General features: G+C 38.3%; 1 protein-coding gene across 1 annotated transcript in view; it reads right to left on the bottom strand.

The window, feature by feature from the left end:
- SLC39A10 (solute carrier family 39 member 10) overlaps positions 1-13785 on the bottom strand; it is a 145012-nt gene extending 131227 nt beyond the window's left edge. The window contains exon 1 of the mRNA XM_043577361.1: positions 13665-13785. The gene's annotated coding sequence lies outside the window, so the exon portion shown is untranslated. The remainder of the gene's footprint in view (positions 1-13664) is intronic.
- Positions 13786-14048: the final 263 nt, after the last annotated feature.

Below are 14048 nucleotides of genomic sequence, written 5' to 3'. Positions count from 1 at the left end.
CATGGTACGTTTTATTGAAAATGCTGTTGCTCGCCAAACTACTGCACTCAGCCTTCAAGAATACCAACGTGTAAAACTGAAAGGTGATATCTACTAAAAGTTTTTTTAAAAGACATCAAAGGGGAGAATGTTGGAGAAATGAATAAAATACTGTGCCAAAGATGGCCAATGGGACTAAAACAAGCTCTGGTCTCTAGCTTAGAGACCCCTCTTCTGGGTTCTTCTTGCCCTGTTTGCCACGCACACGAAAACTCCCACAGATATGGAGGCTGACAACTATAAATTACCCTCCGCACTTGCATCTGGCGCTCAGATCTTTGGAGAAATGGTCTCCTCTGAGCCCGCTGGGGTTAAATAAACCTCTGATCCACCAAGATCTCTGAGTGCCGCTTGGTTTTTCTGCCAGCGTTCCGGCCTGGTTCCGTAACACTGTGAGAGTTCCACAGGACGAGCAGACATTTCTAATAAATTTTAACGTGATAAACGAGTGATGTCTTGCAATATGAGTAATATGCGATGCTGAATGTCACATGATCACAACTGAGCTGATGGTTCTTGAAATTCACTTGAACAAGCAAGTGCTTTGAATTACAAGCATGATTCCAGAACAAATTATGCTCACAAAGCAAGGTTTTACTCTATTTGTTTGTGGTAATTAAAAAAAGAGGGAGGGGCACCTGGGTGGCTTAAGTGAGCGTGTGACTCTTGAATTCCGTTCAGGTCATGATCCCTGAGTTGTGGGATTGAGCCCCACGTTAAGCTCCATGCTGGACCTGGAAACTCTTGTGATCTCAGCACAACTCAGGCTGTGATCTCACATTTTATGGGATTGAGCCCCGCTTTGGGCTATGTGCTGAGTGTGGAGCTTGCTTGGCATTCTCTCTCTTCCTCTCTCTCTGCCTCTCCCCCACTTACTTTTCTCTCTGTCTCTCTCAAAACAAATAAACTTAAAAAATGTTAAAAATAAAAATAAAAGAACTATAAATACATAAAGAAATAATAAAAAAGAGGGAAATGAGGGTTGCCAATAGAAAACTGATTTAAGGAGGATGGCATATTAGCAAAAAGACAGGAAACTTAAAAAGTAGAAGAAATTACAGGCCCCGAGGTCCATTTGGATGGTGCCCTGTGTAAAAAAGGCAGTTGAGATTTGAGTGAAATCTAATGGCCTGAACTTCAGGGTGAAGTTATCAGCAAAAGAGTTTAAGACTAGACCAACATTTAGAGAAAATTAAGATATATCTACTAGGGGGAGCACCTGGGTGGCTCAGTCGGCTCAGGTCATGATGTCACAGTTCGTGGGGTCAAGCCCCATGTCAGGCTGTGTGCTAATAGCTCAGAGTTTTGGATTCTGTGTCTCCCTCTCTCTCTGCCCCTCCCCGCTCACACTCTCACACACTCTCTCTCTCAAAAGTAAAAAAAAAAAAAAAAAAAAAAGATATATTGGGGTGCCTCGGTGGCTCAGTCAGTTGAGCGTCCGACTTCGGCTCCGGTCATGATCTCACAGTCCATGAGTTCCAGCCCCGCATCGGGCTCTGTGCTGACAGCTCAGAGCCTGGAGCCTGCTTCGGATTCTGTGTCTCCCTCTCTCTCTGCCCCTCCCCCGCTCATGCTCTGTCTCTCTCTCTCTCTCTCTCTCTCTGTCAAGAATAAATAAACATTAAAAATTTTTTAAATAAATAAACAAAATAAAAATAAAAGATATATCTACTTGGCTACAGAAGTGGCCAATTATCTTTATTTATCTTCAATTAACAATATTTTATTTAACAATAAAAATAATTCAGAACTTAAACTCTTATTAGTTATCAAAATTATTGTACATTAAAACAGCTTGCAGATTGGGATCAAGAATCAAAGATGCGAAAACAAACTACTATCGCCCATGTCAATAGAAGAAAAATAAAACTCAAGGTTCACTTGGTCTTGGAAGAAGAAACACAATCCCCTTGAAGCTCTGTAGAGTGGAGACCTTTGAGCATACACAGCAAGGTACAAGAAAGAAAAATTAATCCTGTGAGCACCTTTTATTCCTGATGTGTCAGATATTAAGTTTCATTCGTGTGCTCGTGGCATTGCTTTGTTTTTGTGAGGTACAAAACAATCATAGAGCTTCTTGTGTGGTTCCCTGTAACCTCCATTTCCTGAACACTGTTCTCCTTGAGGTTTTAATCTTCTAAATCACATACTTTCTATGATAGAACTTGTCAGAGATGTAAACTTGGTATGGGCCTCCTACAGTGGCTTAAATTTTTTAAGTTGGAAGAGGGTTTGTACCAACACAGTTAATTCACACGTCAGGCCTTCCCACAGCCTGGAGTCTGAGCTTCTATCCCAGGGAGTGGACACCCCCAGCACACTTCCAAGTTGTCACTGACCCAAAACGCCTACTGATCTGTCTGGGCCTGTAAGTAATTTTCTTTTATCTTTAAAATTGTACCCTGGCACAGCTAATATAAAGGTGCAACATATTAAAAAAAAAAAAAAAAAAGAAAAATTAAGAACACAAAGCAATTCCAGCGGAGAATATATAACATAAGGCAGGGTTTGAAAACTCGTTATGTTATCTTCTAAGTTCAACGGTAGTTCCCCAGGAAACACATACACTATTTAATCATCTTATCTTAATCTTTGTATTATACAACTTGTATAATAAGATATAACTTATCTTTGATTCTTCCACTTCCACCTTTCCAATGTGGGCAGCACTATAAAAACTGCACATGCTTTTTAATTGTCTTAGGGTGCCTGTTAACATTATATGCAGATTTATCTGCATTTATTTTCATTGTTTATTGTCCTCCTAACTTCCTTTTACATTCATTTAATATTCCATTTCATCATTTCATAAAAGTGTTCTGCAATTCGAATCAGTTCTTTTAATTGATTGGTTTAGAAGAGGAACTCTTTTTAGTGTTCAGATTGTCCTTTGATTTTTCTGAATATATTCCCTCATCACATCATTCAAGTGTTTTGGAATTAACGATCAATTCAAAGAGATAAGGTCATCCTAGCAATGTATCTTTCCCATTACAATTTTACGTATTTAACTGACTTAACAATTTACTAGTTCAATTTTCTGATCAGCCTGGAAATCTTTGCTGATTAAATTGCTTATTTTCTGACTAAATTACACACAAGCGTCAGACTATCTGGCTGTTAACTGAAGGACTGAGGTGTGTTTACTCTGCCAATTACCGAGATGTTGTAACAATCAGCATACCTATGCACCACTGTCTGTAGCTACAAAATTATTTCACAATAGAAATTAAAAAGATTTTTGTTGTTGAAATTTTTCTTTTTTCTTTACATATGTATATGTATATATATATTTTTTTTCTTTTAAGTTAATTTATTTATTTTGAGAGAGAGAGAGAGAGCAGGGGAGGGGCAGGGAGAGAGGGAGAGAGGGAGAATCCCAAGCAGGCTCTTCACTGACAGCGTGGAGCAGCCTGACACGGGGCTCAAATTAATGACCAGTGAGATCAAGACCTGAGCCCAAATTAAGAGTCAGATGCTTAGCCAACTGAGCCACCCAGGTGCCCCAGAAAGTTTCCTTTTTTGTAATTTGAAAACTTTATCAGGTGAAGGGATTAAGAACATGCCACCCCAGGGGCACCTGGGAGGCTCAGTTGATTAAGAGTCAGACTTCTGCTCGGCTTGGCTTATGATCTCAGGCCGTGATCTCAGGTTTGCGGGTTTGAGCCCTACATTGGGCTCTGCATTGACAGTGCAGAGCCTACCTGGGATCTCTCTCTCTACTGAAGGAACTTAAGAAACAGAAGATGAATGAAGGGCTATTGGGTCTCCCTCTTTCTACCTAAAAGCAGGTCATAAAATTTCCAAAGGGAAAAGCACCCTCCCTCAACCAGGAAGAGAACAGTCTTATCACCAGGGACTGGAAGTCCTTTCATACACGCATATTAAAATAACCCTTATCTTCCACTAGTTTCCCTATCGTATAATTCCTAATCACTGTCCCACAATTCATTGGGACACACAATTCACCCTAACCCATGCCCCTTTGTCTTATCAGATCCTCACAATTTATCATTCTTTGTGTAATAAGTTTTATGAGCTTTTGAGCCTGATGGCTTCTTCAGGTCTTCATTTTCTTTCTTTTTTTTTAATGTTTTATTTATTTTTGAGAGAAAGAGAAACACACAGAGTGAGCAGGAGTGAGAGAAAGGGAGAACCTGAAGCAGGCTCCAGGCTCTGAGCTATCAGCACAGAGCCCGACGCGGGGCTCGAACTAACAAACTGTGAGATCATGACTGAGCCGCCCAGGTGCCCCAGGTCTCCATTTTCTATCTGAAGACTCTCATGCATTTGTAAAAAAATATATTAAATAAATTTGTATGTTATTCTCCCGTTAATCTGCTTTATGTTGGTTTAATTCTTAGACCAGCCACAGAATCTAGGAGGGAAAAGAAAATGTTTCTCCCTGACCCAGCAAAGTGCACACACACACACACACACACACACACACACACTTCTTACACAGTTTTGCACAGAACTGAAAGAAATCTTGAGAAGATCAAATCAAACCTGTAACCTGTCTTATTGGTTCTTCACAATTATAATTCTGTGGACCACACTATTGACTCATAAGACCTTAAATGAACAGTTAACCTGGCTTAGAGATATGGCAAAGGGCCAGTCACCTGAGTTGTGTTTCTTCTTACAAAGACTTCCTTTGAAAAACACAGATGTAACAATTTAAATCTTCAAATGAATAATTGCCTGTGTGTACAACTCACATCAATAATTTAACTTCCTTCATGCCAAACACTTACATTCTTCCCTATAGTTAGTAATTTCTAGCTTGGTTACTCTGGTAATGATGAGAGATGGGGCTGGAAGAGGCAAGGGGATAAGGTATGTGAATCTCCAGATTAAAGGTGGCAAAATTTCTCCATGGAGGGTCAGTTTCTATGATGTAGAAATTCAAGTTTATGTCTTCAAGAAAATATTCCACTAATAGCCCAGAAGCACTCTGCCATTCTTGATTCTTGGTCCACTGCCATTCCCCATGACATCAGTTCAAATATTTATATAGTAAGGAAATACACACTACATTACTAAGTATCCTTTCCATGGCCTTGGTACTAATTTGTCTTAAGCATAGGGTGGGTTGAACATAAGAAGACTTACCCAGCAACAGCGTTCAAGGTGCTTTAGGTCCAAAGAAAAAGGATGCAGTTTTGCTCTCCCTTAAATAACTATTCTTCTATCTTGGTCAGTGGAAGACAGGGTGAGAGGTCAGAATGCTCTCAGCCAGGCTCAGAGTAAGTATTTCTGCCCTGGTCTTGGGAGGGGTTTGCAGTCCTAATTAGCATCAAAATGGCTCCCCATCTAACCCTAATCCACTGCATATTTCTGGCTTTTGTGATTTTTATAGCCTGTTAATTCCCTCTGTTTTCCTTGGTATATAGATGTTATGTTCCTGAACTTCCAAACTTGACTTTATAATTGTATTGAATCCTCTAGGGTTATAATTTCACATTTGAGATTTAAACTGACCTCAAGATTTACACCTTTGAGTTGATGAAATTCAGGGCTTTGAGCCCAATAGTTTTCACTGTAAAGAGAACAAATCTCAGAGAAAACAGTGCTGGCATTGTGGGTTCTGTCCCTTCAATTGTGGCTCCCACAAATTCAGGGTTGGCCTTTTCCTCCTTGGAGTCTACATACTTCCTTAGAACTACTGAGATGTGAAGGTGTCAGGAACGGGAGAGTGTAATTCTAACATTTTACTTCCCTGTAGATATTGCGGTCTCAAGGAGAGCATGAATGGTGGGGTGGGGGCGGGTGTGTGTGTGCTCACTTCTAGTCCCAGATAAAACTGAAACTCTCAGGTCAAGAGGAAATTTAAAACCCCAATAGGATAGGCATCATCATTCGCACCGACATCAACAACATTATTGCAACTGGTAATTTTATAGCATGTTTACTCTGTCTCAGACATCGCACTATGGAGGAATTGTCTCATTTAAGGCTCTGAACAACCTCGTGAAGAAGGGGCTGTTACATTTCCATTTAAAAAGGAGAAAACAACAGTTTACTGGGGTAAATTGCGTAATTTACTAGAGATACTAATGAGTGATACTACTACGCTATAATCTAAATACAGACCAGCTGATTCCATAGTTTCTGCTCTTTAGCACTCACCATCGAAAACTGGGCCTGCTGAGCAATTGCCTTTTAGAAATAAAAGTGATCGCAGATATTGAGTATCTCCTTGAACTTGATGGATTATCATGGCCACATTATATATTTTATTTATAAAGGTTTTTCAAAAGTTATTTATCTGTTATCTAGTCCTCTGACCTGACTGCTATTGATAATGAATCAAGACAACTCATCAACTCTTTACCTGTGGAAAATATATAAAAGCTTTATATATTTTCCACAGGTGCTTTACCCTGTGGAAAATATATAAAAATTACACATAAATCAAGAATTAAGGAAAGCATGTACCAGTGATCATTTTTACACCAAAATTATTTAACAAAGTATTTGGGGTTTTTTTTGTTTTGTTTTTAATTTTTTTTTCACATTTATTTATTTTTGAGAGACAGAGCGTGAGCAGGGGAGGGGCAGGTAGGGGGTGGGGGGTGGACACAGAATCTGAAGCAGGCTCCAAGCTCTGAGCTGTGGGACTTGAACTCATGGATCTTAAGATCATGACCTGAGCTGAAGTCGAATGCTTAACTGACTGAGCCACCCAGGTGCCCCCAAAGTGTTTGCTGTTTTATGGAAAAGGAGAAAACATTCCTTTTTGACAGTTACCTATTGTTATTTCAGTTTTATAAATTTATAAAATTAAACCTAATCACTTTAGTTATTGTGCCAGAAAATCTTCTGCATTTAAAACTTATTTTTGCCCTAGAATACATTCTAAAAATTGACATTTCTAGTTATCTTTGGTTTTCTCAGATATCCCATTAACATCTTTCATGCATTTGCTCATCAAGTTGCCCAGATTTCCAAACAGGATTACCAGTCGACAATTTTGCTGTTAGCTACACCAAGAGCAACCTTGGAGGATGTTTTGCTTATTTTCTGCTTTAGAAAATGTTTTATTGTTTTAGTATCATTTGGTATGAGTATCAATCTGGAATTGAAACATACACGTTTCTTATTTTTTAAAAAGTGATACATAAACCATTAATGATAATAATAAATGCTTAAAGGAATTTGTTTTTACTGTATTTATCCCAGTTACTGAAATACTTTTAAAAAGCAGTCACTTAGTCTTCCTAAAACATTTATGTCTATACATATATAAATTGTATACATATATTACATAGTATATGCACTTCTACGTCAGGAAGATTTTATAGAATCTAGGAAAGAAACCCCAGACATTGCTTTTTTATGAATATAGAAATATATAACTTCTTTCAAGAACTGAAGTACAAATTCCAGGGTAAGGTTTGTTGTTGTTGAGAAAATACATTTTCACTTCTAATAAACTGTTGCTCTCACAATAACAGAGAAAATAGAATTGTTCTGAAATTTTTTCTACTTTAAATAGTGTCCTCTTTCAATATGTAGTAGTATTTTTTTTAACTTTGAGTACATTACCTTCTAAAATGCTTGTTATTTATTTTCAGCATTCCATCAATCTGCATTTACTTTTTATCTTTTTAATTTTTTTTAACATTTATTTATTTTTGAGAGAGAGACAGGGACAGAGTGTGAGCAGGGGAGGAGCAGAGAGAGAGGGAGACAGAATCCTAAGCAGGCTCCAGGCTCTGAGCTGTCAGCACAGAGCCTGATGCGGGGCTGGAACTCACAAGCCATGAGATCATGACCTGAGCCAAAGTTGGACGCTTAACCAACTAAGCCACTTTGGCTCACCGTAATCTGTATTTACTTTTTTTTTTTTAACGTTTATTTTTATTTTTGAGACAGAGAGAGACAGAGCATGAATGGGGGAGGGGCAGAGAGAGAGGGAGACACAGAATTGGAAGCAGACTCCAGGCTCCGAGCCATCAGCCCAGAGCCCGACACTGGGCTCGAACTCACGGACCGTGAGATCGTGACCTGAGCTGAAGACCTGAGCTGAAGCTTAACCTACTGAGCCACCCACGCGCCCCTGTATTTACTTTTTAAAAAATAACATGAATTGGTTTTATACTAAGTGACACAGGATTTGCTTAAAAAAAAATTTTTTTTTTCTTGTTTCAGGAAGCAACAGGTATTCAGATTATTGAATCTGTCAGGCAGTTTTTTTTTTTTTTTTCTTACTTTTGAAGCAGGAAGGAAGGGAAGCTTAGGAGACAAATTAACCAAAGTAAAGCCATTTTGGCTTTAGGCTGACCCTTATTTTAAAAGTCAGCAACTTATACAAAGAGTCACAAGATCTGACTCATGGAAGACCACAAGACCCCGCTCCCTCCAGCAGTAGAAGTCATAAATGCTGGGTATTCTTAATATTTCTCCCTGTGGGTAATTCCACAACCCTAACACACCCTAACACAATGGAAAAACCAACCACCTAATGTAAATTTTAACCCAAAGTTAAAAAGTATGCCCCTCCCTATATGGTTAGCTACATTTTTTAAAAAAGATTTTATTCTTAAGTACTTTATATACCCAACATGGGATTTGAACCTACAATGCTAAGATCAAGAGTCAAATGCTCTACCAACTGCACCAGGCAGGCACCCCTGTGGTTTAGCTCATTAAAAAAAAACCCAACAAACAAACAAACAAACTTCTAAAATCCTTTGTTAGAAGCAAAGGGAGAATCCTCTTCCTTACCTGGGAGGAAAGACTGCTACTTTGTCTATAAAGTAGTTCCTTTCTTACTTTTATATTTAATAAATCTTTGTCCCTTTCTCTAAATGGCTTGCTCTTGAATCCTTTCTTGCCCAAAGACAAATATTCTCTTGGGGAGGGACCTGAGGCCCTCCCTCTCAGAGCCTCTGCCAATCTGGCATCACTTTGAAGTGATGGCCTCACTCTACTCTAATTTTTCTTTCTTTCCTTCCTTCCTCCCTCCCTTCCTCCCACCTTTTCTATTTTTCTTCTTTTCTGTTTCCTTCCTTCCTTCCTTCTCTGTCTCCTTACTTTCTTTCTTTTTCTCTTTTTGAGAGAAAGAGTCTTTTCTAATTTTTTTTTTTTTAAGTAGGGTTCATGCCCAGTGTGGAGCTCAACATAGGACTTGAACTCAACTCATGACCCTGAGATCGAGACCTAAGCTGAGGTCAAGAGCTGGATGCTCAACTGACTGAGCCACCAGGCACCCCAGAAGACGGTATATTAAAAGGAGGCAGTCACAGAGTCCTGACTCACTTAAGGGCTGTTAATAAATTTTAGTAAAACACTGGGGCCATTTAGAAGCAACATGTAGCTGTATTTGTATTTGAGACAAAGAACAGTGCATATTCTTTTGACTTCAATACCAAGCTAATGGCTAGATAACCGAAATTTTTGAAAATCCCAACCTTTGTTGGGAGACCATAGATCAATGTGTAGGATCTCAGGAAAACTGAGCTTCAATAATCTTCACTCTAAACACACATGGCGACAGGGAGTAAGAATGCTCTTTATTGTGCAAAAAGCAGAAGTCTATCATTTTGCTTTCTTGATAGCCTAGCATAGTTAGAGGTCAAAACAGGAAGTGCCATTGTTAACAGGCAGAAACATGAAAGTTCTGTTCTTAAAAACACCTTCAACCTTCTTCCCCATGAGGACATTTTGAATGCAGGAACTCTGGGTGGGACCATATGGCTTCCTGTATTCTCTTTAATCAAAGTGGTAAAGTTTGTTTTTGTTTTAAAATGCAGTTAAAGGAAAGACATTTGTCGTGTCAGAAGAGAACAACATTCAGTTCCTTTTAGATTTTTATGAGCATCTGTGATCATTTGTCATATGTGGCTAAAAAATGACCAGTACTGATGAAATGCCATTTTATTTTTAGGGAAAACCCTCAGCACACTTTCCCAAAATAAGTTTTAAAAAAAATCTCTGCTTCTTTCCAGGGACGTTTTGTTCATGGCTAAATGTGGGTACATAGACTTTTATGATAAAGACCATCTTTTTGCCAAAATATACTGAGGTAAAAGGCTTAAATGCTATGGTTTGTGGAACTGATGATGTAGAACTCCATTTTCTAGGTTTATTGTGCACAAATACTAATAATTCATTCTTGAGACATTTGGTTGGCTTGAAATAATATTTTAAACAAAGAGAAAAATGTCATGAACCTGAAAAATGAAGGGAAGGCCAGGAAACAAATAATACGGTAGATAGATATCTCGATCTCTGAACTTTCATTTCCAACCCTTCAAGTTTTCTCCCAGCCTATGTGTGATGGCAAATAAATATTCTAGAACAAAACTAATCATTCAAAATAAGGATAGGCATAATTTACTTTAGGTAGAATGAATCCAAGCAACTTTTTCTCTTTTCCTAGTGAAATAAGACTATTTCAAACAAGGATATACTGATATATTGAGGGAACATTTTCAGCCCAAATGCTTAATTAGAAGTTTGTCTTTATTAATAACCTGTCATCATACTAAAAATGCAACTTAATATAGTAACAGAATAACAGACAAAATCCTCAGGGGTGCCTGGGTGGCTCAGTTGGTTGAAAGTCTGACTTCGGCTCAGGTCATGATCTTGTCATTTGTGGGTTCAAGCCCCACGTTGGGCTTTGTGCTGACAGCTCAGAGCCTGGATCCTGCTTGGGATTCTGTATCTCCCTCTCTCTCTCTCTGTCCCTTCTCCCACTCATGCTCTGTCTCTCTCTCAAAAATAAAATAAACATAAAAAAAATTTTTTAAAAACCACAAAATCCTCAGATAATAGACTAGGAAATTAAGATAAAAAACCCTTTTACATATCCAGATCCAGTCAAGGATTTGACAAAGGACCCCATTTTATGTATTTTTCATCGTGATTTTACATATATTTGAGTTTAGAGTTCCTTACATGTTGATTTCTGCATGCAGTCTGTGGAAAAATAAGTTTTCTTTTTTTAAGTAGGCTCCACCTCAATGTGGGGCTGGAACTCATGACCTTGAGATCAAGAGTTGCATACTCTACTGAGCCAGTTAGGTGCCCCTGGAAAATAGGTTTTCTGATTTTCCTCTTGGAGAATATGAAATGACTGGCCATAAAGGAAAATAAGAAATATTTTGCATAATTATTGAACTAGTCTAAGAATAGATGCTATTGTACCGAATCTCTTAATGCAGTCATCAACTGGATCTTTTTTTTCTACCACCAAAGTGTAAATGAGGTAGTTATAGGACCAAAACGAAACTTTCAAGAGGTCCCTTTATCACACATGTGTTATTGTAACTAAATGTGCTTGAAATTCTATTTCTCATGTGCAAAAACCAAGGGAAGCAGCAACAATTAGCAGAGTAGAGAATGGGAAAGTGATCATCCCAGAGTCTCAATGTTTCAGAGTCTGATGTGATCACAGGGCCATTTAGTTTAGCTTTCTACCTTTTTACTCTCCAAGATCCTGGTGTTTCTGTTTTGTTTCACAAGGGGAATTGTAAACTTAATAGGGTTTATTTATGCAGTTGGAATTTTGAAATAGAGGGTAAATTAAGAGGAAGGAAGATTTGATTGCTGGATCAAAGTTCTATTAGAAAACCGCGGGGTTCTTATAGAAAGAAATTAAAAAGCTTTAAAAAGTTGTACATTTAAAAAGTATTTTACAGGGGTGCCTGGGTGGCTCAGTCGGTTGGGCGTCTGACTTCAGCTCAAGTTGTGATCTCTCAGTCTGTGAGTTTGAGCCCCACATCGGGCTCTGTGCTGACAGCTCAGAGCCTGGAGCTTGTTTCAGATTCTGTGTCTCTCTCTCTCTGACCCTCCCCCGTTCATGCTCTGTCTCTCTCTGTCTCAAAAATAAATAAAAACATAAAAAAAAATAAAAAAAAAGTATTTTACAATTTACAAACACTTTAGTCTTTTAAAAAAATTTTTAAAATTTATTTGAGAAAGAGAGAGAGACAGAGAGAGAGAGAGAGAGAGAGAGAGAGAGAGAGAGAGAATCTCAAGCAGGCTTCACACTCAGTGCAGAGCCCGACTGGGGGCTCCATTCCACGACCCTGGGATCATGATCTGTGCCAAAATTAAGGCGTTAGACTCAACCGACTGAGTCACCCACGCACCCCTACAAAACACTTTATTATAAAATTATTTCATTTACATATACAGTGAGGGAGCTCCAGGGTCTATTAGCAGAGCTTTGACCATAACCATGCATCCTGTTGCCTGGTCTAGGACTCTTGGCAGTTTTTTTTTTTTTTGTTTCTCTCTCCCAGTATCCCTCTCTCCTCCTCCCCGTAACCCCAGTGATTGATTCCAAAACTTACTTTATGGATTCTTAACAATGTAGAGGACTAAAAATTTTTTGAGGGCAAATTTAGTGTCCTACTTACTTTTGCATCTCTAGCATCTAAGCCAACATAGTGTGTTTAGCTAATATTTGTTGAATGAATGGAATAAAACACAAAGACAAATTAAAACAGAACTGTCTTTTCAGATAGTAAATAAATGAAAATAGAAAATTAATATTATAGATTTTAGACAGCTATTCAGAATATCAAGTAATGTTATAGATGCTATGTATCATCTGATCTCTCTGTCATCTATCTTGTTAGCCTCATTCCAAATAGTACATTTTATCATTTGTTATTGTTTAGAAGTTTTCAGGTCATTAAGTCATAATTAAAAGTTAGAAAGATTTGTCTTGTTTTATTGACCGCATAGAAGTTAGAATCTATTCTTCAGTAACATAAGGTCTATTGGCATACAACAAATAAAAATGGTCATTGTCAATTATTTCTCAATAAAATGGGAAAAATGGTCATAATTACCTGTCACATCCAGGAAAGTATAAGACCGTGACCATTAACTTTTATTCTATTTACGTTAGTTTTCCTTATTTATTGCTGTTCTATTTCCTTTATGAATTTCACAGGTTCCTGAAAGCATCGACTGATCATTTTTATATTATTCCATCAGCCTGGCTTATCCATAAGTAGATTGCAACTGGCAACTGGCCATGCTTAGAGAAAACAAGTTTTCATACACATATTTTGTTCTGCCTGCATGTCTAGGTAAAGATCCTGGATGTGTTGACTTTTATTTTATTTCTGCAAAGTCTCTATCAGTAAATATTTGGGTGTGTGACTTGGAGGAAAATTCAGAAAGGAAGAACTAATTTATTATTTATTTCAGACTTAAGAATCATTGAGGTCACGTCCCAGCAAGACACACGGAGAGAAAGGATCTCAAAAGAACACCCAAATTTTACAAAACTAAATCCATACGACAAATAAAGAAGAAATATCCAGTATCCAATTTAGATTCTCTAGATCCACACGAAGGAAGAAAATACAGAAACGAATGGGCAAAGCTGCAATTTTGCCAGTTTAGGTACTGCTGTTAGGAAACACTACACGATGCCATCTAGTGACAGGTGACCAACGTCTGATCAATCACATAGAAATGATGGGGTGAGGAGGTGAAACGCCCAGGATGTTGTCTGTAAGGAGAAAAATCCTTCTGAGAGAATCACATTCAAGAGATTAGTGTTATTTCTCCGTGTCCACAGAGTGTATGAAAATTTATCAGAAAGCGGCAGCGCGGGGATTTTTATTTTGAAATCCTGTATTGCCACCTACCTCCAAATCTGAACCTCCTCCTCCTCCTGCCGCTGTCTTTCACCATCCAGTCCGCAGCTGAGCTCAGAACCGAGGAGTGTCCTCAAGTCATAGCCCCCCGTAGAGTGACAGGTGGTGGAGGTGGAGCACCTTAGAAACCAGTCTCAAAAAAAAAAAAAAAACCCAACTTCAGAAAAAGGAACCAAGATGATTCCTAAAACAATCTGTACCCAATTAAAAATAACAACAATCATAAATAAACTGCTGGAAAGTTCAAAGAGTAAAACTAAAATAAGGACCAGAGGAAGTCATCTTTGTTTTTCTCGGTCAACGACAGTGCAGACCTGATGCTGTCTTGTTCCTGGTACCAAAGCCTCACTGAAAATGCCAGAGACCTCTCTCTAA

Source organism: Prionailurus bengalensis, chromosome C1 (genome assembly GCF_016509475.1).
Source record: "Prionailurus bengalensis isolate Pbe53 chromosome C1, Fcat_Pben_1.1_paternal_pri, whole genome shotgun sequence".
In the NCBI taxonomy this organism is placed as follows: domain Eukaryota; kingdom Metazoa; phylum Chordata; class Mammalia; order Carnivora; family Felidae; genus Prionailurus; species Prionailurus bengalensis.
This window is presented reverse-complemented; position numbering and strand designations above follow the sequence as displayed.